We start from the raw sequence: 27,694 nt of genomic DNA, 5'->3' as shown, positions 1-27,694 counted from the left end.
GGTGCAGTCTGTGTCAGAGGGCGGGAATAGAAAGAGCACATGAGGGGGAGGGCGGAGCAAGAAGAGCAGGCTAAGAGAGGTGCAGATAGAGGGGGAGTAGGCGGAGCCTAGGAGGATAGCAGGGGTGGTTGAGGAGAAGGGTGAGAGAGGGGGAGTAGGGGGATAGAGAAGGTAGGTGGTGGGAGTTAGAGGAGAAAGGGGGACGTAGATGGAGCAGGGGGAGAGAGCAAGAGGGGGTGGTGTGGCAGTGATTCAGGAGAAGAAGGGGTGTAGGAGGAGTCTAGGCCAGTGCAGGAGAGGAAGCATAGGGCAGCGCAGCCCATGCTGGCAAACAAGCAGAGTGCCCCACCCACAAACGGGGTGATTACAAAGGAGGGGGGTTTTGGTGACGGACCCCATCATTTTTATGCCACCCCCCCCAAGCTCCAGTGTGGTGGTAGTAAAGGGGAAGGGGGGGAGTAAATTTGGGGGTGCAGTGTCAAAAGGGGTGTTGGGGTGCATTATTACAGGGGTGCTAGGAGGCGCAGAATGATGCAGCATGTGTTTTTTCAGGAGTGCTATGTACTTTCTTGTTTATTGCGCCCTTTCTTTCGAGCGGGGGTACCACGAAAGGCTAGGGGCAAAGGGGGGAGTGGAGGACTTGGGGTTCAGGTTTCAGGCACTTTCTATTACCAGCCAAAAGGGAACCTCGCACACAGGCCTACTGTGGTTATGGTATTGAGAGGGGAAACAAGGAACCTGTGTTAGGATTCTTGGGAGATGGTCTGCCCATGATTTCTTTGCCCCGGTGCAGGACATGTTATAAGGTGTCTTGTGGTGGTTTTTCTAGACCTCATAATCCCAAAAGAGTGCCTGACATTTCGGCTGTAAGGACACTTCTAAAGAGTGTGCTTTTGATATTCTGGCAAGCGCCTCCCCAACTGTGCACATCTATGCACCAAACATGGCAAATCCTTCATCCTGCAAAGCATCATATCATACTCAGAAGCTTTGAGATGGCGTGAGTATATTCATTTTGGGGTGAATACTCTTCACATGCTTCTCCCACCTGAGGACTGTGGATCTGTTGTTCTTCTTTCACATGTCCCTTCAAAGAGACAGAAGGCACACTCACTCTATCTCTCTGCAAGCATCTATGCTTTGACACTTTTATCTTGCAGTTTTCCTTCCAAAGCCCGCACCCCCTTCACCACAAATACAGGCCAACCATTCCTCAATGCTCATTCACTCTTGTCATTCCAGTCCGCCACTCTATAGGCTGATAAAAAAACAACAAGAACAAGAAGTAGTTCAGCAAACAGATTTAAAGTCTCTCTGTAGATTTATCTTCAAACTGCTGCCCTCTAGTAATGCTACATGGCAACTGCAGCATAATAATAGGATTGAGAAAGGGGCTGTCCTATGCAAATAATGTTCTCCCATGATTACTTTGCTGAGCTTCCTCTGTGATGTTGTGATACGGCCTTCAAAACATGGGCTTCAGCAGATTTCCAAAGTTGCCAAACTGTCTTAGGCTAAGGGGTTTTCCACTCAAAGGCCTACATATAAGGACCCCACCCTCATTTAGCAGGGTCCAGAATTACCTGCAGTAATCCTCTATACAGAACTTGGGCGTTCGTGGGCTTATGGTAAAAGCTGCAGACTATGAATGGGGTGTTTAAAATCCCAGTCCCAAAGCCCTGGCCTGGCTGCACAGCACAGCACAGCACAGCAAAGCAAACGGATGGCACCCACCTCACACAATACAGCTTAGTTTTGCCCCTCTTTGGGCCTTATTTCTCTTCTCCAAAACACCAATTTGAGGGAAAAAACTATACATTGATTAATGAAGATAAGGCTTTGCTCCTATTGTAGCTACTTGAGCAAAAGGAGGGAGAGGGAAGGTAGGGTGGAGGGGGCAAGATTTCTAAATGTGGGCTAACAATGCAAACAAAAATACTTACATTATTCCTGAAATTGTTAAAGTAAAAATAACCTTTCGAAATAAAAAAAATCAAATGACTTATTTTTTTCCACCTAAAAGTACTTTGGAGGCGCTGGCTGGATTCGAACCCCTATATAGGGATAGCCTACTGCACCAGAGGCACTAGACCTTGCCACTGAGCCATAGCTCCTGGATGGGTTTTGACTGTGCCACAGAACCTATCAGCAACATAAAGGTTGTGATGTCATTGCTTATGGCTTCCACTGCACAGGACACTTCATATCCATGATATAGGGAAGTTTTGACAAGCTAAAGACATGGAATCCAGTGTGGTCCAGTGGGTAAGTTCCTGACTTCCACCCAGACAACCAGGGTTCGAATCCCGGGCTCGGCACCAGGTGACTGATGGCGGCAAAGAAGAGGTAAGTCGGAGATGGCTGGTAAATTGGTAAGTAGTACATCTGTCTGTCTGTCTGTGTATAGAGCATGGCTGGACTTGTGAATGGTGGATTGCAAAGTGGTTGGTAAGTGGGTATGTGCAGAGAGAGCAAGGATAGGTGCAGGCTGTGTCAGAGGGCGGGAATAGAGGGAGCACATGAGGTGGAGGGCGGAGCAAGAAGAGCAGGCTAAGAGAGGTGCAGATAGAGGGGGAGTAGGCGGAGCCTAGGAGGATAGCAGGGGTGGTTGAGGAGACGAGTAAGAAGGGAAGGGTGAGAGAGGGGGAGTAGGGGGATAGCAGAGGTAGGTGGTGGGAGAAAGGGGAACGTAGGGGGAGAGAGCAAGAGGGGGTGGTGTGGCAGTGATTCAGGAGAAGAAGGGGTGTAGGAGGAGTCTAGGCCAGTGCGCAAGAGGGGGTGCAGGAGAGGAAGCATAGGGCAGCGCAGCCCATGCTGGCAAACAAGCAGAGTGCCCCACCCACAAACAGGGTGATTACAAAGGAGGGGGGTTTTGGTGACGGACCCCATCAATTTTATGCCACCCCCCCCCCCCCAAGCTCCAGTGTGGTGGTAGTAAAGGGGGAGGGGGGGAGTAAATTTGGGGGTGCAGTGTCAAAAGGGGTGTTGGGGTGCATTATTACAGGGGTGCTAGGAGGCGCAGAATGATGCAGCATGTGTTTTTTCGGGAGTGCTATGTACTTTCTTGTTTATTGCGCCCTTTCTTTCGAGCGGGGGTACCACGAAAGGCTAGGGGCAAAGGGGGGAGTGGAGGACTTGGGGTTCAGGTTTCAGGCACTTTCTATTACCAGCCAAAAGGGAACCTCGCACACAGGCCTACTGTGGTTATGGTATTGAGAGGGGAAACAAGGAACCTGTGTTAGGATTCTTGGGAGATGGTCTGCCCATGATTTCTTTGCCCCGGTGCAGGACATGTTATAAGGTGTCTTGTGGTGGTTTTTCTAGACCTCATAATCCCAAAAGAGTGCCTGACATTTCGGCTGTAAGGACACTTCTAAAGAGTGTGCTTTTGATATTCTGGCAAGCGCCTCCCCAACTGTGCACATCTATGCACCAAACATGGCAAATCCTTCATCCTGCAAAGCATCATATCATACTCAGAAGCTTTGAGATTGCGTGAGTATATTCATTTTGGGGTGAATACTCTTCACATGCTTCTCCCACCTGAGGACTGTGGATCTGTTGTTCTTCTTTCACATGTCCCTTCAAAGAGACAGAAGGCACACTCACTCTATCTCTCTGCAAGCATCTATGCTTTGACACTTTTATCTTGCAGTTTTCCTTCCAAAGCCCGCACCCCCTTCACCACAAATACAGGCCAACCATTCCTCAATGCTCATTCACTCTTGTAATTCCAGTCCGCCACTCTATAGGCTGATAAAAAAACAACAAGAACAAGAAGTAGTTCAGCAAACAGATTTAAAGTCTCTCTGTAGATTTATCTTCAAACTGCTGCCCTCTAGTAATGCTACATGGCAACTGCAGCATAATAATAGGATTGAGAAAGGGGCTGTCCTATGCAAATAATGTTCTCCCATGATTACTTTGCTGAGCTTCCTCTGTGATGTTGTGATACGGCCTTCAAAACATGGGCTTCAGCAGATTTCCAAAGTTGCCAAACTGTCTTAGGCTAAGGGGTTTTCCACTCAAAGGCCTACATATAAGGACCCCACCCTCATTTAGCAGGGTCCAGAATTACCTGCAGTAATCCTCTATACAGAACTTGGGCGTTCGTGGGCTTATGGTAAAAGCTGCAGACTATGAATGGGGTGTTTAAAATCCCAGTCCCAAAGCCCTGGCCTGGCTGCACAGCACAGCACAGCACAGCAAAGCAAACGGATGGCACCCACCTCACACAATACAGCTTAGTTTTGCCCCTCTTTGGGCCTTATTTCTCTTCTCCAAAACACCAATTTAAGGAAAAAAACAATACATTGATTAATGAAGATAAGGCTTTGCTCCTATTGTAGCTACTTGAGCAAAAGGAGGGAGAGGGAAGGTGGGGTGGAGGGGGCAAGATTTCTAAATGTGGGCTAACAATGCAAACAAAAATACTTACATTATTCCTGAAATTGTTAAAGTAAAAATAACCTTTCGAAATAAAAAAAATCAAATGACTTATTTTTTTCCACCTAAAAGTACTTTGGAGGCGCTGGCTGGATTCGAACCCCTATGTAGGGATAGCCTACTGCACCAGAGGCACTAGACCTTGCCACTGAGCCATAGCTCCTGGATTGGTTTTGACTGTGCCACAGAACCTATCAGCAACATAAAGGTTGTGATGTCATTGCTTATGGCTTCCACTGCACAGGACACTTCATATCCATGATATAGGGAAGTTTTGACAAGCTAAAGACATGGAAGCCAGTGTGGTCCAGTGGGTAAGTTCCTGACTTCCACCCAGACAACCAGGGTTCGAATCCCGGGCTCCGCACCAGGTGACTGATGGCGGCAAAGAAGAGGTAAGTCGGAGATGGCTGGTAAATTGGTAAGTAGTACATCTGTCTGTCTGTCTGTCTGTCTGTGTATAGAGCATGGCTGGACTTGTGAATGGTGGATTGCAAAGTGGTTGGTAAGTGTGTATGTGCAGAGAGAGCAAGGATAGGTGCAGGCTGTGTCAGAGGGCGGGAATAGAGGGAGCACATGAGGTGGAGGGCGGAGCAAGAAGAGCAGGCTAAGAGAGGTGCAGATAGAGGAGGAGTAGGCGGAGCCGAGGAGGATAGCAGGGGTGGTTGAGGAGAAGAGTAATAAGGGAAGGGTGAGAGAGGGGGAGTAGGGGGATAGCAGAGGTAGGTGGTGGGAGAAAGGGGAACGTAGGGGGAGAGAGCACGAGGCGGTGATTCAGGAGAAGAAGGGGTGTAGGAGGAGTCTAGGCCAGTGCAGGAGAGGAAGCATAGGGCAGCGCAGCCCATGCTGGCAAACAAGCAGAGTGCCCCACCCACAAACGGGGTGATTACAAAGGAGGGGGGTTTTGGTGACGGACCCCATCATTTTTATGCCACCCCCCCCCCCCAAGCTCCAGTGTGGTGGTAGTAAAGGGGGAGGGGGGGAGTAAATTTGGGGGTGCAGTGTCAAAAGGGGTGTTGGGGTGCATTATTACAGGGGTGCTAGGAGGCGCAGAATGATGCAGCATGTGTTTTTTCGGGAGTGCTATGTACTTTCTTGTTTATTGCGCCCTTTCTTTCGAGCGGGGGTACCACGAAAGGCTAGGGGCAAAGGGGGGAGTCGAGGACTTGGGGTTCAGGTTTCAGGCACTTTCTATTACCAGCCAAAAGGGAACCTCGCACACAGGCCTACTGTGGTTATGGTATTGAGAGGGGAAACAAGGAACCTGTGTTAGGATTCTTGGGAGATGGTCTGCCCATGATTTCTTTGCCCCGGTGCAGGACATGTTATAAGGTGTCTTGTGGTGGTTTTTCTAGACCTCATAATCCCAAAAGAGTGCCTGACATTTCGGCTGTAAGGACACTTCTAAAGAGTGTGCTTTTGATATTCTGGCAAGCGCCTCCCCAACTGTGCACATCTATGCACCAAACATGGCAAATCCTTCATCCTGCAAAGCATCATATCATACTCAGAAGCTTTGAGATGGCGTGAGTATATTCATTTTGGGGTGAATACTCTTCACATGCTTCTCCCACCTGAGGACTGTGGATCTGTTGTTCTTCTTGCACATGTCCCTTCAAAGAGACAGAAGGCACACTCACTCTATCTCTCTGCAAGCATCTATGCTTTGACACTTTTATCTTGCAGTTTTCCTTCCAAAGCCCGCACCCCCTTCACCACAAATACAGGCCAACCATTCCTCAATGCTCATTCACTCTTGTCATTCCAGTCCGCCACTCTATAGGCTGATAAAAAAACAACAAGAACAAGAAGTAGTTCAGCAAACAGATTTAAAGTCTCTCTGTAGATTTATCTTCAAACTGCTGCCCTCTAGTAATGCTACATGGCAACTGCAGCATAATAATAGGATTGAGAAAGGGGCTGTCCTATGCAAATAATGTTCTCCCATGATTACTTTGCTGAGCTTCCTCTGTGATGTTGTGATACGGCCTTCAAAACATGGGCTTCAGCAGATTTCCAAAGTTGCCAAACTGTCTTAGGCTAAGGGGTTTTCCACTCAAAGGCCTACATATAAGGACCCCACCCTCATTTAGCAGGGTCCAGAATTACCTGCAGTAATCCTCTATACAGAACTTGGGCGTTCGTGGGCTTATGGTAAAAGCTGCAGACTATGAATGGGGTGTTTAAAATCCCAGTCCCAAAGCCCTGGCCTGGCTGCACAGCACAGCAAAGCAAACGGATGGCACCCACCTCACACAATACAGCTTAGTTTTGCCCCTCTTTGGGCCTTATTTCTCTTCTCCAAAACACCAATTTGAGGAAAAAAACAATACATTGATTAATGAAGATAAGGCTTCGCTCCTATTGTAGCTACTTGAGCAAAAGGAGGGAGAGGGAAGGTGGGGTGGAGGGTGCAGGATTTCTAAATGTGGGCTAACAATGCAAACAAAAATACTTACATTATTCCTGAAATTGTTAAAGTAAAAATAACCTTTCGGAGGCGCTGGCTGGATTCGAACCCCTATATAGGGATAGCCTACTGCACCAGAGGCACTAGACCTTGCCACTGAGCCATAGCTCCTGGATGGATTTTGACTGTGCCACAGAACCTATCAGCAACATAAAGGTTGTGATGTCATTGCTTATGGCTTCCACTGCACAGGACACTTCATATCCATGATATAGGGAAGTTTTGACAAGCTAAAGACATGGAAGCCAGTGTGGTCCAGTGGGTAAGTTCCTGACTTCCACCCAGACAACCAGGGTTCGAATCCCGGGCTCGGCACCAGGTGACTGATGGCGGCAAAGAAGAGGTAAGTCGGAGATGGCTGGTAAATTGGTAAGTAGTACATCTGTCTGTCTGTCTGTGTATAGAGCATGGCTGGACTTGTGAATGGTGGATTGCAAAGTGGTTGGTAAGTGTGAATGTGCAGAGAGAGCAAGGATAGGTGCAGGCTGTGTCAGAGGGCGGGAATAGAGGGAGCACATGAGGTGGAGGACGGAGCAAGAAGAGCAGGCTAAGAGAGGTGCAGATAGAGGGGGAGTAGGCGGAGCCTAGGAGGATAGCAGGGGTGGTTGAGGAGAAGAGTAAGAAGGGGAGGGGGAGTAGGGGGATAGCAGAGGTAGGTGGTGGGAGTTAGAGGAGAAAGGGGGACGTAGATGGAGCAGGGGGAGAGAGCAAGAGGGGGTGGTGTGGCAGTGATTCAGGAGAAGAAGGGGTGTAGGAGGAGTCTAGGCCAGTGCGCAAGAGGGGGTGCAGGAGAGGAAGAATAGGGCAGCGCAGCCCATGCTGGCAAACAAGCAGAGTGCCCCACCCACAAACGGGGTGATTACAAAGGAGGGGGGTTTTGGTGACGGACCCCATCATTTTTATGCCACCCCCCCCAAGCTCCAGTGTGGTGGTAGTAAAGGGGAAGGGGGGGAGTAAATTTGGGGGTGCAGTGTCAAAAGGGGTGTTGGGGTGCATTATTACAGGGGTGCTAGGAGGCGCAGAATGATGCAGCATGTGTTTTTTCGGGAGTGCTATGTACTTTCTTGTTTATTGCGCCCTTTCTTTCGAGCGGGGGTACCACGAAAGGCTAGGGGCAAAGGGGGGAGTGGAGGACTTGGGGTTCAGGTTTCAGGCACTTTCTATTACCAGCCAAAAGGGAACCTCGCACACAGGCCTACTGTGGTTATGGTATTGAGAGGGGAAACAAGGAACCTGTGTTAGGATTCTTGGGAGATGGTCTGCCATGATTTCTTTGCCCCGGTGCAGGACATGTTATAAGGTGTCTTGTGGTGGTTTTTCTAGACCTCATAATCCCAAAAGAGTGCCTGACATTTCGGCTGTAAGGACACTTCTAAAGAGTGTGCTTTTGATATTCTGGCAAGCGCATCCCCAACTGTGCACATCTATGCACCAAACATGGCAAATCCTTCATCCTGCAAAGCATCATATCATACTCAGAAGCTTTGAGATGGCGTGAGTATATTCATTTTGGGGTGAATACTCTTCCATGCTTCTCCCACCTGAGGACTGTGGATCTGTTGTTCTTCTTTCACATGTCCCTTCAAAGAGACAGAAGGCACACTCACTCTATCTCTCTGCAAGCATCTATGCTTTGACACTTTTATCTTGCAGTTTTCCTTCCAAAGCCCGCACCCCCTTCACCACAAATACAGGCCAACCATTCCTCAATGCTCATTCACTCTTGTCATTCCAGTCCGCCACTCTATAGGCTGATAAAAAAACAACAAGAACAAGAAGTAGTTCAGCAAACAGATTTAAAGTCTCTCTGTAGATTTATCTTCAAACTGCTGCCCTCTAGTAATGCTACATGGCAACTGCAGCATAATAATAGGATTGAGAAAGGGGCTGTCCTATGCAAATAATGTTCTCCCATGATTACTTTGCTGAGCTTCCTCTGTGATGTTGTGATACGGCCTTCAAAACATGGGCTTCAGCAGATTTCCAAAGTTGCCAAACTGTCTTAGGCTAAGGGGTTTTCCACTCAAAGGCCTACATATAAGGACCCCACCCTCATTTAGCAGGGTCCAGAATTACCTGCAGTAATCCTCTATACAGAACTTGGGCGTTCGTGGGCTTATGGTAAAAGCTGCAGACTATGAATGGGGTGTTTAAAATCCCAGTTCCAAAGCCCTGGCCTGGCTGCACAGCACAGCACAGCACAGCAAAGCAAACGGATGGCACCCACCTCACACAATACAGCTCAGTTTTGCTCCTCTTTGGGCCTTATTTCTCTTCTCCAAAACACCAATTTGAGGAAAAAACCAATACATTGATTAATGAAGATAAGGCTTTGCTCCTATTGTAGCTACTTGAGCAAAAGGAGGGAGAGGGAAGGTGGGGTGGAGGGGGCAAGATTTCTAAATGTGGGCTAACAATGCAAACAAAAATACTTACATTATTCCTGAAATTGTTAAAGTAAAAATAACCTTTCGAAATAAAAAAAATCAAAGGCGCTGGCTGGATTCGAACCCCTATATAGGGATAGCCTACTGCACCAGAGGCACTAGACCTTGCCACTGAGCCATAGCTCCTGGATGGGTTTTGACTGTGCCACAGAACCTATCAGCAACATAAAGGTTGTGATGTCATTGCTTATGGCTTCCACTGCACAGGACACTTCATATCCATGATATAGGGAAGTTTTGACAAGCTAAAGACATGGAAGCCAGTGTGGTCCAGTGGGTAAGTTCCTGACTTCCACCCAGACAACCAGGGTTCGAATCCCGGGCTCGGCACCAGGTGACTGATGGCGGCAAAGAAGAGGTAAGTCGGAGATGGCTGGTAAATTGGTAAGTAGTACATCTGTCTGTCTGTCTGTCTGTGTATAGAGCATGGCTGGACTTGTGAATGGTGGATTGCAAAGTGGTTGGTAAGTGTGGATGTGCAGAGAGAGCAAGGATAGGTGCAGGCTGTGTCAGAGGGCGGGAATAGAGGGAGCACATGAGGTGGAGGGCGGAGCAAGAAGAGCAGGCTAAGAGAGGTGCAAATAGAGGGGGAGTAGGTGGAGCCTAGGAGTATAGCAGGGGTGGTTGAGGAGAAGAGTAAGAAGGGAAGGGTGAGAGAGGGGGAGTAGGGGGATAGCAGAGGTAGGTGGTGGGAGTTAGAGGAGAAAGGGGGACGTAGATGGAGCAGGGGGAGAGAGCAAGAGGGGGTGGAGTGGCAGTGATTCAGGAGAAGAAGGGGTGTAGGAGGAGTCTAGGCCAGTGCGCAAGAGGGGGTGCAGGAGAGGAAGCATAGGGCAGCGCAGCCCATGCTGGCAAACAAGCAGAGTGCCCCACCCACAAACGGGGTGATTACAAAGGAGGGGGGTTTTGGTGACGGACCCCATCATTTTTATGCCACCCCCCAAGCTCCAGTGTGGTGGTAGTAAAGGGGAAGGGGGGGAGTAAATTTGGGGGTGCAGTGTCAAAAGGGGTGTTGGGGTGCATTATTACAGGGGTGCTAGGAGGCGCAGAATGATGCAGCATGTGTTTTTTCGGGAGTGCTATGTACTTTCTTGTTTATTGCGCCCTTTCTTTCGAGCGGGGGTACCACGAAAGGCTAGGGGCAAAGGGGGGAGTGGAGGACTTGGGGTTCAGGTTTCAGGCACTTTCTATTACCAGCCAAAAGGGAACCTCGCACACAGGCCTACTGTGGTTATGGTATTGAGAGGGGAAACAAGGAACCTGTGTTAGGATTCTTGGGAGATGGTCTGCCCATGATTTCTTTGCCCCGGTGCAGGACATGTTATAAGGTGTCTTGTGGTGGTTTTTCTAGACCTCATAATCCCAAAAGAGTGCCTGACATTTCGGCTGTAAGGACACTTCTAAAGAGTGTGCTTTTGATATTCTGGCAAGCGCCTCCCCAACTGTGCACATCTATGCACCAAACATGGTAAATCCTTCATCCTGCAAAGCATCATATCATACTCAGAAGCTTTGAGATGGCGTGAGTATATTCATTTTGGGGTGAATACTCTTCCATGCTTCTCCCACCTGAGGACTGTGGATCTGTTGTTCTTCTTTCACATGTCCCTTCAAAGAGACAGAAGGCACACTCACTCTATCTCTCTGCAAGCATCTATGCTTTGACACTTTTATCTTGCAGTTTTCCTTCCAAAGCCCGCACCACCTTCACCACAAATACAGGCCAACCATTCCTCAATGCTCATTCACTCTTGTCATTCCAGTCCGCCACTCTATAGGCTGATAAAAAAACAACAAGAACAAGAAGTAGTTCAGCAAACAGATTTAAAGTCTCTCTGTAGATTTATCTTCAAACTGCTGCCCTCTAGTAATGCTACATGGCAACTGCAGCATAATAATAGGATTGAGAAAGGGGCTGTCCTATGCAAATAATGTTCTCCCATGATTACTTTGCTGAGCTTCCTCTGTGATGTTGTGATACGGCCTTCAAAACATGGGCTTCAGCAGATTTCCAAAGTTGCCAAACTGTCTTAGGCTAAGGGGTTTTCCACTCAAAGGCCAACATATAAGGACCCCACCCTCATTTAGCAGGGTCCAGAATTACCTGCAGTAATCCTCTATACAGAACTTGGGCGTTCGTGGGCTTATGGTAAAAGCTGCAGACTATGAATGGGTGTTTAAACTCCCAGTCCCAAAGCCCTGGCCTGGCTGCACAGCACAGCACAGCAAAGCAAAGCAAACGGATGGCACCCACCTCACACAATACAGCTTAGTTTTGCCCCTCTTTGGGCCTTATTTCTCTTCTCCAAAACACCAATTTGAGGAAAAAAACAATACATTGATTAATGAAGATAAGGCTTTGCTCCTATTGTAGCTACTTGAGCAAAAGGAGGGAGAGGGAAGGTGGGGTGGAAGGGGCAAGATTTCTAAATGTGGGCTAACAATGCAAACAAAAATACTTACATTATTCCTGAAATTGTTAAAGTAAAAATAACCTTTCGAAATAAAAAAAATCAAATGACTTATTTTTTCCCACCTAAAAGCACTTTGGAGGCGCTGGCTGGATTCGAACCCCTATATAGGGATAGCCTACTGCACCAGAGGCACTAGACCTTGCCACTGAGCCATAGCTCCTGGATGGGTTTTGACTGTGCCACAGAACCTATCAGCAACATAAAGGTTGTGATGTCATTGCTTATGGCTTCCACTGCACAGGACACTTCATATCCATGATATAGGGAAGTTTTGACAAGCTAAAGACATGGAAGCCAGTGTGGTCCAGTGGGTAAGTTCCTGACTTCCACCCAGACAACCAGGGTTCGAATCCCGGGCTCCGCACCAGGTGACTGATGGCGGCAAAGAAGAGGTAAGTCGGAGATGGCTGGTAAATTGGTAAGTAGTACATCTGTCTGTCTGTCTGTCTGTGTATAGAGCATGGCTGGACTTGTGAATGGTGGATTGCAAAGTGGTTGGAAAGTGTGTATGTGCAGAGAGAGCAAGGATAGGTGCAGTCTGTGTCAGAGGGCGGGAATAGAGGGAGCACATGAGGTGGAGGGCGGAGCAAGAAGAGCAGGCTAAGAGAGGTGCAGATAGAGGGGGAGTAGGCGGAGCCTAGGAGGATAGCAGGGGTGGTTGAGGAGAAGAGTAAGAAGGGGAGGGGGAGTAGGGGGATAGCAGAGGTAGGTGGTGTGAGTTAGAGGAGAAAGGGGGACGTAGATGGAGCAGGGGGAGAGAGCAAGAGGGGGTGGTGTGGCAGTGATTCAGGAGAAGAAGGGGTGTAGGAGGAGTCTAGACCAGTGCGCAAGAGGGGGTGCAGGAGAGGAAGCATAGGGCAGTGCAGCCCATGCTGGCAAACAAGCAGAGTGCCCCACCCACAAACGGGGTGATTACAAAGGAGGGGGGTTTTGGTGACGGACCCCATCATTTTTATGCCACCCCCCCCCAAGCTCCAGTGTGGTGGTAGTAAAGGGGAAGGGGGGGGAGTAAATTTGGGGGTGCAGTGTCAAAAGGGGTGTTGGGGTGCATTATTACAGGGGTGCTAGGAGGCGCAGAATGATGCAGCATGTGTTTTTTCGGGAGTGCTATGTACTTTCTTGTTTATTGCGCCCTTTCTTTCGAGCGGGGGTACCACGAAAGGCTAGGGGCAAAGGGGGGAGTGGAGGACTTGGGGTTCAGGTTTCAGGCACTTTCTATTACCAGCCAAAAGGGAACCTCGCACACAGGCCTACTGTGGTTATGGTATTGAGAGGGGAAACAAGGAACCTGTGTTAGGATTCTTGGGAGATGGTCTGCCCATGATTTCTTTGCCCCGGTGCAGGACATGTTATAAGGTGTCTTGTGGTGGTTTTTCTAGACCTCATAATCCCAAAAGAGTGCCTGACATTTCGGCTGTAAGGACACTTCTAAAGAGTGTGCTTTTGATATTCTGGCAAGCGCCTCCCCAACTGTGCACATCTATGCACCAAACATGGCAAATCCTTCATCCTGCAAAGCATCATATCATACTCAGAAGCTTTGAGATGGCGTGAGTATATTCATTTTGGGGTGAATACTCTTCACATGCTTCTCCCACCTGAGGACTGTGGATCTGTTGTTCTTCTTGCACATGTCCCTTCAAAGAGACAGAAGGCACACTCACTCTATCTCTCTGCAAGCATCTATGCTTTGACACTTTTATCTTGCAGTTTTCCTTCCAAAGCCCGCACCCCCTTCACCACAAATACAGGCCAACCATTCCTCAATGCTCATTCACTCTTGTCATTCCAGTCCGCCACTCTATAGGCTGATAAAAAAACAACAAGAACAAGAAGTAGTTCAGCAAACAGATTTAAAGTCTCTCTGTAGATTTATCTTCAAACTGCTGCCCTCTAGTAATGCTACATGGCAACTGCAGCATAATAATAGGATTGAGAAAGGGGCTGTCCTATGCAAATAATGTTCTCCCATGATTACTTTGCTGAGCTTCCTCTGTGATGTTGTGATACGGCCTTCAAAACATGGGCTTCAGCAGATTTCCAAAGTTGCCAAACTGTCTTAGGCTAAGGGGTTTTCCACTCAAAGGCCTACATATAAGGACCCCACCCTCATTTAGCAGGGTCCAGAATTACCTGCAGTAATCCTCTATACAGAACTTGGGCGTTCGTGGGCTTATGGTAAAAGCTGCAGACTATGAATGGGGTGTTTAAAATCCCAGTCCCAAAGCCCTGGCCTGGCTGCACAGCACAGCAAAGCAAACGGATGGCACCCACCTCACACAATACAGCTTAGTTTTGCCCCTCTTTGGGCCTTATTTCTCTTCTCCAAAACACCAATTTGAGGAAAAAAACAATACATTGATTAATGAAGATAAGGCTTTGCTCCTATTGTAGCTACTTGAGCAAAAGGAGGGAGAGGGAAGGTGGGGTGGAGGGGGCAAGATTTCTAAATGTGGGCTAACAATGCAAACAAAAATACTTACATTATTCCTGAAATTGTTAAAGTAAAAATAACCTTTCGGAGGCGCTGGCTGGATTCGAACCCCTATATAGGGATAGCCTACTGCACCAGAGGCACTAGACCTTGCCACTGAGCCATAGCTCCTGGATGGATTTTGACTGTGCCACAGAACCTATCAGCAACATAAAGGTTGTGATGTCATTGCTTATGGCTTCCACTGCACAGGACACTTCATATCCATGATATAGGGAAGTTTTGACAAGCTAAAGACATGGAAGCCAGTGTGGTCCAGTGGGTAAGTTCCTGACTTCCACCCAGACAACCAGGGTTCGAATCCCGGGCTCGGCACCAGGTGACTGATGGCGGCAAAGAAGAGGTAAGTCGGAGATGGCTGGTAAATTGGTAAGTAGTACATCTGTCTGTCTGTCTGTGTATAGAGCATGGCTGGACTTGTGAATGGTGGATTGCAAAGTGGTTGGTAAGTGTGTATGTGCAGAGAGAGCAAGGATAGGTGCAGGCTGTGTCAGAGGGCGGGAATAGAGGGAGCACATGAGGTGGAGGACGGAGCAAGAAGAGCAGGCTAAGAGAGGTGCAGATAGAGGGGGAGTAGGCGGAGCCTAGGAGGATAGCAGGGGTGGTTGAGGGGAGGGGGAGTAGGGGGATAGCAGAGGTAGGTGGTGGGAGTTAGAGGAGAAAGGGGGACGTAGATGGAGCAGGGGGAGAGAGCAAGAGGGGGTGGTGTGGCAGTGATTCAGGAGAAGAAGGGGTGTAGGAGGAGTCTAGGCCAGTGCGCAAGAGGGGGTGCAGGAGAGGAAGCATAGGGCAGCGCAGCCCATGCTGGCAAACAAGCAGAGTGCCCCACCCACAAACGGGGTGATTACAAAGGAGGGGGGTTTTGGTGACGGACCCCATCATTTTTATGCCACCCCCCCCCCCAAGCTCCAGTGTGGTGGTAGTAAAGGGGAAGGGGGGGAGTAAATTTGGGGGTGCAGTGTCAAAAGGGGTGTTGGGGTGCATTATTACAGGGGTGCTAGGAGGCGCAGAATGATGCAGCATGTGTTTTTTCGGGAGTGCTATGTACTTTCTTGTTTATTGCGCCCTTTCTTTCGAGCGGGGGTACCACGAAAGGCTAGGGGCAAAGGGGGGAGTGGAGGACTTGGGGTTCAGGTTTCAGGCACTTTCTATTACCAGCCAAAAGGGAACCTCGCACACAGGCCTACTGTGGTTATGGTATTGAGAGGGGAAACAAGGAACCTGTGTTAGGATTCTTGGGAGATGGTCTGCCCATGATTTCTTTGCCCCGGTGCAGGACATGTTATAAGGTGTCTTGTGGTGGTTTTTCTAGACCTCATAATCCCAAAAGAGTGCCTGACATTTCGGCTGTAAGGACACTTCTAAAGAGTGTGCTTTTGATATTCTGGCAAGCGCCTCCCCAACTGTGCACATCTATGCACCAAACATGGTAAATCCTTCATCCTGCAAAGCATCATATCATACTCAGAAGCTTTGAGATGGCGTGAGTATATTCATTTTGGGGTGAATACTCTTCCATGCTTCTCCCACCTGAGGACTGTGGATCTGTTGTTCTTCTTTCACATGTCCCTTCAAAGAGACAGAAGGCACACTCACTCTATCTCTCTGCAAGCATCTATGCTTTGACACTTTTATCTTGCAGTTTTCCTTCCAAAGCCCGCACCACCTTCACCACAAATACAGGCCAACCATTCCTCAATGCTCATTCACTCTTGTCATTCCAGTCCGCCACTCTATAGGCTGATAAAAAAACAACAAGAACAAGAAGTAGTTCAGCAAACAGATTTAAAGTCTCTCTGTAGATTTATCTTCAAACTGCTGCCCTCTAGTAATGCTACATGGCAACTGCAGCATAATAATAGGATTGAGAAAGGGGCTGTCCTATGCAAATAATGTTCTCCCATGATTACTTTGCTGAGCTTCCTCTGTGATGTTGTGATACGGCCTTCAAAACATGGGCTTCAGCAGATTTCCAAAGTTGCCAAACTGTCTTAGGCTAAGGGGTTTTCCACTCAAAGGCCAACATATAAGGACCCCACCCTCATTTAGCAGGGTCCAGAATTACCTGCAGTAATCCTCTATACAGAACTTGGGCGTTCGTGGGCTTATGGTAAAAGCTGCAGACTATGAATGGGTGTTTAAACTCCCAGTCCCAAAGCCCTGGCCTGGCTGCACAGCACAGCACAGCACAGCACAGCAAAGCAAACGGATGGCACCCACCTCACACAATACAGCTTAGTTTTGCCCCTCTTTGGGCCTTATTTCTCTTCTCCAAAACACCAATTTGAGGAAAAAAACAATACATTGATTAATGAAGATAAGGCTTTGCTCCTATTGTAGCTACTTGAGCAAAAGGAGGGAGAGGGAAGGTGGGGTGGAAGGGGCAAGATTTCTAAATGTGGGCTAACAATGCAAACAAAAATACTTACATTATTCCTGAAATTGTTAAAGTAAAAATAACCTTTCGAAATAAAAAAAATCAAATGACTTATTTTTTTCCACCTAAAAGCACTTTGGAGGCGCTGGCTGGATTCGAACCCCTATATAGGGATAGCCTACTGCACCAGAGGCACTAGACCTTGCCACTGAGCCATAGCTCCTGGATGGGTTTTGACTGTGCCACAGAACCTATCAGCAACATAAAGGTTGTGATGTCATTGCTTATGGCTTCCACTGCACAGGACACTTCATATCCATGATATAGGGAAGTTTTGACAAGCTAAAGACATGGAAGCCAGTGTGGTCCAGTGGGTAAGTTCCTGACTTCCACCCAGACAACCAGGGTTCGAATCCCGGGCTCCGCACCAGGTGACTGATGGCGGCAAAGAAGAGGTAAGTCGGAGATGGCTGGTAAATTGGTAAGTAGTACATCTGTCTGTCTGTGTATAGAGCATGGCTGGACTTGTGAATGGTGGATTGCAAAGTGGTTGGTAAGTGTGTATGTGCAGAGAGAGCAAGGATAGGTGCAGTCTGTGTCAGAGGGCGGGAATAGAGGGAGCACATGAGGTGGAGCAAGAAGAGCAGGCTAAGAGAGGTGCAGATAGAGGGGGAGTAGGCGGAGCCTAGGAGGATAGCAGGGGTGGTTGAGGAGAAGAGTAAGAAGGGAAGGGTGAGAGAGGGGGAGTAGGGGGATAGCAGAGGTAGGTGGTGGGAGTTAGAGGAGAAAGGGGGACGTAGATGGAGCAGGGGGAGAGAGCAAGAAGGGGTGGTGTGGCAGTGATTCAGGAGAAGAAGGGGTGTAGGAGGAGTCTAGACCAGTGCGCAAGAGGGGGTGCAGGAGAGGAAGCATAGGGCAGTGCAGCCCATGCTGGCAAACAAACAGAGTGCCCCAGAAACGGGGTGATTACAAAGGAGGGGGGTTTTGGTGACGGACCCCATCATTTTTATGCCACCCCCCCCCCCCCAAGCTCCAGTGTGGTGGTAGTAAAGGGGAAGGGGGGGAGTAAATTTGGGGGTGCAGTGTCAAAAGGGGTGTTGGGGTGCATTATTACAGGGGAGCTAGGAGGCGCAGAATGATGCAGCATGTGTTTTTTCAGGAGTGCTATGTACTTTCTTGTTTATTGCGCCCTTTCTTTCGAGCGGGGGTACCACGAAAGGCTAGGGGCAAAGGGGGGAGTGGAGGACTTGGGGTTCAGGTTTCAGGCACTTTCTATTACCAGCCAAAAGGGAACCTCGCACACAGGCCTACTGTGGTTATGGTATTGAGAGGGGAAACAAGGAACCTGTGTTAGGATTCTTGGGAGATGGTCTGCCCATGATTTCTTTGCCCCGGTGCAGGACATGTTATAAGGTGTCTTGTGGTGGTTTTTCTAGACCTCATAATCCCAAAAGAGTGCCTGACATTTCGGCTGTAAGGACACTTCTAAAGGGTGTGCTTTTGATATTCTGGCAAGCGCCTCCCCAACTGTGCACATCTATGCACCAAACATGGCAAATCCTTCATCCTGCAAAGCATCATATCATACTCAGAAGCTTTGAGATGGCGTGAGTATATTCATTTTGGGGTGAATACTCTTCCATGCTTCTCCCACCTGAGGACTGTGGATCTGTTGTTCTTCTTTCACGTGTCCCTTCAAAGAGACAGAAGGCACACTCACTCTATCTCTCTGCAAGCATCTATGCTTTGACACTTTTATCTTGCAGTTTTCCTTCCAAAGCCCGCACCCCCTTCACCACAAATACAGGCCAACCATTCCTCAATGCTCATTCACTCTTGTCATTCCAGTCCGCCACTCTATAGGCTGATAAAAAAAAAACAAGAACAAGAAGTAGTTCAGCAAACAGATTTAAAGTCTCTCTGTAGATTTATCTTCAAACTGCTGCCCTTTAGTAATGCTACATGGCAACTGCAGCATAATAATAGGATTGAGAAAGGGGCTGTCCTATGCAATAATGTTCTCCCATGATTACTTTGCTGAGCTTCCTCTGTGATGTTGTGATACGGCCTTCAAATAGTGGGCTTCAGCAGATTTCCAAAGCTGCCAAACTGTCTTAGGCTAAGGGGTTTTCCACTCAAAGGCCTACATATAAGGACCCCACCCTCATTTAGCAGGGTCCAGAATTACCTGCAGTAATCCTCTATACAGAACTTGGGCGTTCGTGGGCTTATGGTAAAAGCTGCAGACTATGAATGGGGTGTTTAAAATCCCAGTCCCAAATCCCTGGCCTGTCTGCACAGCACAGCAAAGCAAACGGATGGCACCCACCTCACACAATACAGCTTAGTTTTGCCCCTCTTTGGGCCTTATTTCTCTTCTCCAAAACACCAATTTGAGGAAAAAACCAATACATTGATTAATGAAGATAAGGCTTTGCTCCTATTGTAGCTACTTGAGCAAAAGGAGGGAGAGGGAAGGTGGGGTGGAGGGGGCAAGATTTCTAAATGTGGGCTAACAATGCAAACAAAAATACTTACATTATTCCTGAAATTGTTAAAGTAAAAATAACCTTTCGAAAGAAAAAAAATCAAATGACTTATTTTTTTCCACCTAAAAGTACTTTGGAGGCGCTGGCTGGATTCGAACCCCTATATAGGGATAGCCTACTGCACCAGAGGCACTAGACCTTGCCACTGAGCCATAGCTCCTGGATGGGTTTTGACTGTGCCACAGAACCTATCAGCAACATAAAGGTTGTGATGTCATTGCTTATGGCTTCCACTGCACAGGACACTTCATATCCATGATATAGGGAAGTTTTGACAAGCTAAAGACATGGAAGCCAGTGTGGTCCAGTGGGTAAGTTCCTGACTTCCACCCAGACAACCAGGGTTCGAATCCCGGGCTCCGCACCAGGTGACTGATGGCGGCAAAGAAGAGGTAAGTCGGAGATGGCTGGTAAATTGGTAAGTAGTACATCTGTCTGTCTGTCTGTGTATAGAGCATGGCTGGACTTGTGAATGGTGGATTGCAAAGTGGTTGGTAAGTGTGTATGTGCAGAGAGAGCAAGGATAGGTGCAGGCTGTGTCAGAGGGCGGGAATAGAGGGAGCACATGAGGTGGAGGGTGGAGCAAGAAGAGCAGGCTATGAGAGGTGCAGATAGAGGGGGAGTAGGCGGAGCCTAGGAGGATAGCAGGGGTGGTTGAGGGGAAGGGTGAGAGAGGGGGAGTAGGGGGATAGCAGAGGTAGGTGGTGGGAGTTAGAGGAGAAAGGGGGACGTAGATGGAGCAGGGGGAGAGAGCAAGAGGGGGTGGTGTGGCAGTGATTCAGGAGAAGAAGGGGTGTAGGAGGAGTCTAGGCCAGTGTGCAAGAGGGGGTGCAGGAGAGGAAGCATAGGGCAGCGCAGCCCATGCTGGCAAACAAGCAGAGTACCCCACCCACAAACGGGGTGATTACAAAGGAGGGGGGTTTTGGTGACGGACAACATCATTTTTATGCCACCCCCCCCCCCCAAGCTCCAGTGTGGTGGTAGTAAAGGGGAAGGGGGGGAGTAAATTTGGGGGTGCAGTGTCAAAAGGGGTGTTGGGGTGCATTATTACAGGGGTGCTAGGAGGCGCAGAAGGATGCAGCATGTGTTTTTTCGGGAGTGCTATGTACTTTCTTGTTTATTGCGCCCTTTCTTTCGAGCTGGGGTACCACGAAAGGCTAGGGGCAAAGGGGGGAGTGGAGGACTTGGGGTTAAGGTTTCAGGCCCTTTCTATTACCAGCCAAAAGGGAACCTCGCACACAGGCCTACTGTGGTTATGGTATTGAGAGGGGAAACAAGGAACCTGTGTTAGGATTCTTGGGAGATGGTCTGCCCATGATTTCTTTGCCCCGGTGCAGGACATGTTATAAGGTGTCTTGTGGTGGTTTTTCTAGACCTCATAATCCCAAAAGAGTGCCTGACATTTCGGCTGTAAGGACACTTCTAAAGAGTGTGCTTTTGATATTCTGGCAAGCGCCTCCCCAACTGTGCACATCTATGCACCAAACATGGCAAATCCTTCATCCTGCAAAGCATCATATCATACTCAGAAGCTTTGAGATGGCGTGAGTATATTCATTTTGGGGTGAATACTCTTCCATGCTTCTCCCACCTGTGGACTGTGGATCTGTTGTTCTTCTTTCACATGTCCCTTCAAAGAGACTGAAGGCACACTCACTCTATCTCTCTGCAAGCATCTATGCTTTGACACTTTTATCTTGCAGTTTTCTTTCCAAAGCCCGCACCCCCTTCACCACAAATACAGGCCAACCATTCCTCAATGCTCATTCACTCTTGTCATTCCAGTCCGCCACTCTATAGGCTGATAAAAAAACAACAAGAACAAGAAGTAGTTCAGCAAACAGATTTAAAGTCTCTCTGTAGATTTATCTTCAAACTGCTGCCCTCTAGTAATGCTACATGGCAACTGCAGCATAATAATAGGATTGAGAAAGGGGCTGTCCTATGCAAATAATGTTCTCCCATGATTACTTTGCTGAGCTTCCTCTGTGATGTTGTGATACGGCCTTCAAAACATGGGCTTCAGCAGATTTCCAAAGTTGCCAAACTGTCTTAGGCTAAGGGGTTTTCCACTCAAAGGCCTACATATAAGGACCCCACCCTCATTTAGCAGGGTCCAGAATTACCTGCAGTAATCCTCTATACAGAACTTGGGCGTTCGTGGGCTTATGGTAAAAGCTGCAGACTATGAATGGGGTGTTTAAAATCCCAGTCCCAAAGTCCTGGCCTGGCTGTACAGCACAGCACAGCACAGCAAAGCAAACGGATGGCACCCACCTCACACAATACAGCTTAGTTTTGCCCCTCTTTGGGCCTTATTTCTCTTCTCCAAAACACCAATTTGAGGAAAAAACCAATACATTGATTAATGAAGATAAGGCTTTGCTCCTATTGTAGCTACTTGAGCAAAAGGAGGGAGAGGGAAGGTGGGGTGGAGGGGGCAAGATTTCTAAATGTGGGCTAACAATGCAAACAAAAATAGTTACATTATTCCTGAAATTGTTAAAGTAAAAATAACCTTTCGAAATAAAAAAAATCAAATGACTTATTTTTTTCCACCTAAAAGTACTTTGGAGGCGCTGGCTGGATTTGAACCCCTATATAGGGATAGCCTACTGCACCAGAGGCACTAGACCTTGCCACTGAGCCATAGCTCCTGGATGGGTTTTGACTGTGCCACAGAACCTATCAGCAACATAAAGGTTGTGATGTCATTGCTTATGGCTTCCACTGCACAGGACACTTCATATCCATGATATAGGGATGTTTTGACAAGCTAAAGACATGGAAGCCAGTGTGGTCCAGTGGGTAAGTTCCTGACATCCACCCAGACAACCAGGGTTCGAATCCCGGGCTCGGCCCCAGGTGACTGATGGCGGCAAAGAAGAGGTAAGTCGGAGATGGCTGGTAAATTGGTAAGTAGAACATCTGTCTGTCTGTGTATAGAGCATGGCTGGACTTGTGAATGGTGGATTGCAAAGTGGTTGGTAAGTGTGTATGTGCAGAGAGAGCAAGGATAGGTGCAGGCTGTGTCAGAGGGCGGGAATAGAGGGAGCACATGAGGTGGAGGGCGGAGCAAGAAGAGCAGGCTAAGAGAGGTGCAGATAGAGGGGGAGTAGGCGGAGCCTAGGAGGATAGCAGGGGTCGTTGAGGAGAAGAGTAAGAAGGGAAGGGTGAGAGAGGGGGATAGCAGAGGTAGGTGGTGGGAGTTAGAGGAGAAAGGGGGACGTAGATGGAGCAGGGGGAGAGAGCAAGAGGGGGTGGTGGGGCAGTGATTCAGGAGAAGAAGGGGTGTAGGAGGAGTCTAGGCCAGTGCGCAAGAGGGGGTGCAGGAGAGGAAGCATAGGGCAGCGCAGCCCATGCTGGCAAACAAGCAGAGTGCACCACCCACAAACGGGGTGATTACAAAGGAGGGGGGTTTTGGTGACGGACCCCATCATTTTTATGCCACCCCCCCTCAAGCTCCAGTGTGGTGGTAGTAAAGGGGAAGGGGGGGAGTAAATTTGGGGGTGCAGTGTCAAAAGGGGTGTTGGGGTGCATTATTACAGGGGTGCTAGGAGGCGCAGAATGATGCAGCATGTGTTTTTTCGGGAGTGCTATGTACTTTCTTGTTTATTGCGCCCTTTCTTTCGAGCGGGGGTACCACGAAAGGCTAGGGGCAAAGGGGGGAGTGGAGGACTTGGGTTCAGGTTTCAGGCACTTTCTATTACCAGCCAAAAGGGAACCTCGCACACAGGCCTACTGTGGTTATGGTATTGAGAGGGGAAACAAGGAACCTGTGTTAGGATTCTTGGGAGATGGTCTGCCCATGATTTCTTTGCCCCGGTGCAGGACATGTTATAAGGTGTCTTGTGGTGGTTTTTCTAGACCTCATAATCCCAAAAGAGTGCCTGACATTTCAGCTGTAAGGACACTTCTAAAGAGTGTGGTTTTGATATTCTGGCAAGCGCCTCCCCAACTGTGCACATCTATGCACCAAACATGGTAAATCCTTCATCCTGCAAAGCATCATATCATACTCAGAAGCTTTGAGATGGCGTAAGTATATTCATTTTGGGGTGAATACTCTTCCATGCTTCTCCCACCTGAGGACTGTGGATCTGTTGTTCTTCTTTCACATGTCCCTTCAAAGAGACAGAAGGCACACTCACTCTATCTCTCTGCAAGCATCTATGCTTTGACACTTTTATCTTGCAGTTTTCCTTCCAAAGCCCGCACCCCCTTCACCACAAATACAGGCCAACCATTCCTCAATGCTCATTCACTCTTGTCATTCCAGTCCGCCACTCTATAGGCTGATAAAAAAACAACAAGAACAAGAAGTAGTTCAGCAAACAGATTTAAAGTCTCTCTGTAGATTTATCTTCAAACTGCTGCCCTCTAGTAATGCTACATGGCAACTGCAGCATAATAATAGGATTGAGAAAGGGGCTGTCCTATGCAAATAATGTTCTCCCATGATTACTTTGCTGAGCTTCCTCTGTGATGTTGTGATACGGCCTTCAAAACATGGGCTTCAGCAGATTTCCAAAGTTGCCAAACTGTCTTAGGCTAAGGGGTTTTCCACTCAAAGGCCTACATATAAGGACCCCACCCTCATTTAGCAGGGTCCAGAATTACCTGCAGTAATCCTCTATACAGAACTTGGGCGTTCGTGGGCTTATGGTAAAAGCTGCAGACTATGAATGGGGTGTTTAAAATCCCAGTCCCAAAGCCCTGGCCTGGCTGCACAGCACAGCACAGCAAAGCAAACGGATGGCACCCACCTCACACAATACAGCTTAGTTTTGCCCCTCTTTGGGCCTTATTTCTCTTCTCCAAAACACCAATTTGAGGAAAAAACCAATACATTGATTAATGAAGATAAGGCTTTGCTCCTATTGTAGCTACTTGAGCAAAAGGAGGGAGAGGGAAGGTGGGGTGGAGGGGGCAAGATTTCTAAATATGGGCTAACAATGCAAACAAAAATACTTACATTATTCCTGAAATTGTTAAAGTAAAAATAACCTTTCGAAATAAAAAAAATCAAATGACTTATTTTTTTCCACCTAAAAGTACTTTGGAGGCGCTGGCTGGATTCGAACCCCTATATAGGGATAGCCTACTGCACCAGAGGCACTAGACCTTGCCACTGAGCCATAGCTCCTGGATGGGTTTTGACTGTGCCACAGAACCTATCAGCAACATAAAGGTTGTGATGTCATTGCTTATGGCTTCCACTGCACAGGACACTTCATATCCATGATATAGGGAAGTTTTGACAAGCTAAAGACATGGAAGCCAGTGTGGTCCAGTGGGTAAGTTCCTGACTTCCACCCAGACAACCAGGGTTCGAATCCCGGGCTCCGCACCAGGTGACTGATGGCGGCAAAGAAGAGGTAAGTCGGAGATGGCTGGAAAATTGGTAAGTAGTACATCTGTCTGTCTGTGTATAGAGCATGGCTGGACTTGTGAATGGTGGATTGCAAAGTGGTTGGAAAGTGTGTATGTGCAGAGAGAGCAAGGATAGGTGCAGGCTGTGTCAGAGGGCGGGAATAGAGGGAGCACATGAGGTGGAGGGCGGAGCAAGAATAGCAGGCTAAGAGAGGTGCAGATAGAGGGGGAGTAGGCGGAGCCTAGGAGGATAGCAGGGGTGGTTGAAGGGAAGGGTGAGAGAGGGGGAGTAGGGAGTTAGCAGAGGTAGGTGGTGGGAGTTAGAGGAGAAAGGGGGACGTAGATGGAGCAGGGGGAGAGAGCAAGAGGGGGTGGTGTGGCAGTGATTCAGGAGAAGAAGGGGTGTAGGAGGAGTCTAGGCCAGTGCGCAAGAGGGGGTGCAGGAGAGGAAGCATAGGGCAGCGCAGCCCATGCTGGCAAACAAGCAGAGTGCCCCACCCACAAACGGGGTGATTACAAAGGAGGGGGGTTTTGGTGACGGACCCCATCATTTTTATGCCACCCCCCCCCCAAGCTCCAGTGTGGTGGTAGTAAAGGGGAAGGGGGGGAGTAAATTTGGGGGTGCAGTGTCAAAAGGGGTGTTGGGGTGCATTATTACAGGGGTGCTAGGAGGCGCAGAATGATGCAGCATGTGTTTTTTCGGGAGTGCTATGTACTTTCTTGTTTATTGCGCCCTTTCTTTCGAGCGGGGGTACCACGAAAGGCTAGGGGCAAAGGGGGGAGTGGAGGACTTGGGGTTCAGGTTTCAGGCACTTTCTATTACCAGCCAAAAGGGAACCTCGCACACAGGCCTACTGTGGTTATGGTATTGAGAGGGGAAACAAGGAACCTGTGTTAGGATTCTTGGGAGATGGTCTGCCCATGATTTCTTTGCCCCGGTGCAGGACATGTTATAAGGTGTCTTGTGGTGGTTTTTCTAGACCTCATAATCCCAAAAGAGTGCCTGACATTTCGGCTGTAAGGACACTTCTAAAGAGTGTGCTTTTGATATTCTGGCAAGCGCATCCCCAACTGTGCACATCTATGCACCAAACATGGCAAATCCTTCATCCTGCAAAGCATCATATCATACTCAGAAGCTTTGAGATGGCATGAGTATATTCATTTTGGGGTGAATACTCTTCCATGCTTCTCCCACCTGAGGACTGTGGATCTGTTGTTCTTCTTTCACATGTCCCTTCAAAGAGACAGAAGGCACACTCACTCTATCTCTCTGCAAGCATCCCTTCACCACAAATACAGGCCAACCATTCCTCAATGCTCATTCACTCTTGTCATTCCAGTCCGCCACTCTATAGGCTGATAAAAAAACAACAAGAACAAGAAGTAGTTCAGCAAACAGATTTAAAGTCTCTCTGTAGATTTATCTTCAAACTGCTGCCCTCTAGTAATGCTACATGGCAACTGCAGCATAATAATAGGATTGAGAAAGGGGCTGTCCTATGCAAATAATGTTCTCCCATGATTACTTTGCTGAGCTTCCTCTGTGATGTTGTGATACGGCCTTCAAAACATGGGCTTCAGCAGATTTCCAAAGTTGCCAAACTGTCTTAGGCTAAGGGGTTTTCCACTCAAAGGCCTACATATAAGGACCCCACCCTCATTTAGCAGGGTCCAGAATTACCTGCAGTAATCCTCTATACAGAACTTGGGCGTTCGTGGGCTTATGGTAAAAGCTGCAGACTATGAATGGGGTGTTTAAAATCCCAGTCCCAAAGCCCTGGCCTGGCTGCACAGCACAGCACAGCAAAGCAAACGGATGGCACCCACCTCACACAATACAGCTTAGTTTTGCCCCTCTTTGGGCCTTATTTCTCTTCTCCCAAACACCAATTTGAGGAAAAAACCAATACATTGATTAATGAAGATAAGGCTTTGCTCCTATTGTAGCTACTTGAGCAAAAGGAGGGAGAGGGAAGGTGGGGTGGAGGGGGCAAGATTTATAAATGTGGGCTAACAATGCAAACAAAAATACTTACATTATTCCTGAAATTGTTAAAGTAAAAATAACCTTTCGAAATAAAAAAAATCAAATGACTTATTTTTTTCCACCTAAAAGTACTTTGGAGGCGCTGGCTGGATTCGAACCCCTATATAGGGATAGCCTACTGCACCAGAGGCACTAGACCTTGCCACTGAGCCATAGCTCCTGGATGGGTTTTGACTGTGCCACAGAACCTATCAGCAACATAAAGGTTGTGATGTCATTGCTTATGGCTTCCACTGCACAGGACACTTCATATCCATGATATAGGGAAGTTTTGACAAGCTAAAGACATGGAAGCCAGTGTGGTCCAGTGGGTAAGTTCCTGACTTCCACCCAGACAACCAGGGTTCGAATCCCGGGCTCCGCACCAGGTGACTGATGGCGGCAAAGAAGAGGTAAGTCGGAGATGGCTGGTAAATTGGTAAGTAGTACATCTGTCTGTCTGTCTGTGTATAGAGCATGGCTGGACTTGTGAATGGTGGATTGCAAAGTGGTTGGTAAGTGTGTATGTGCAGAGAGAGCAAGGATAGGTGCAGTCTGTGTCAGAGGGCGGGAATAGAGGGAGCACATGAGGTGGAGGGCGGAGCAAGAAGAGCAGGCTAAGAGAGGTGCAGATAGAGGGGGAGTAGGCGGAGCCTAGGAGGATAGCAGGGGTGGTTGAGGAGAAGAGTAAGAAGGGGAGGGGGAGTAGGGGGATAGCAGAGGTAGGTGGTGGGAGTTAGAGGAGAAAGGGGGACGTAGATGGAGCAGGGGGAGAGAGCAAGAGGGGGTGGTGTGGCAGTGATTCAGGAGAAGAAGGGGTGTAGGAGGAGTCTAGGCCAGAGCAGGAGAGGAAGCATAGGGCAGCGCAGCCCATGCTGGCAAACAAGCAGAGTGCCCCACCCACAAACGGGGTGATTACAAAGGAGGGGGGTTTTGGTGACGGACCCCATCATTTTTATGCCACCCCCCCCAAGCTCCAGTGTGGTGGTAGTAAAGGGGAAGGGGGGGAGTAAATTTGGGGGTGCAGTGTCAAAA

This window comes from Pleurodeles waltl, chromosome 6 (genome assembly GCF_031143425.1).
Source record: "Pleurodeles waltl isolate 20211129_DDA chromosome 6, aPleWal1.hap1.20221129, whole genome shotgun sequence".
NCBI lineage: Eukaryota > Metazoa > Chordata > Amphibia > Caudata > Salamandridae > Pleurodeles > Pleurodeles waltl.
This window is presented reverse-complemented; position numbering follows the sequence as displayed.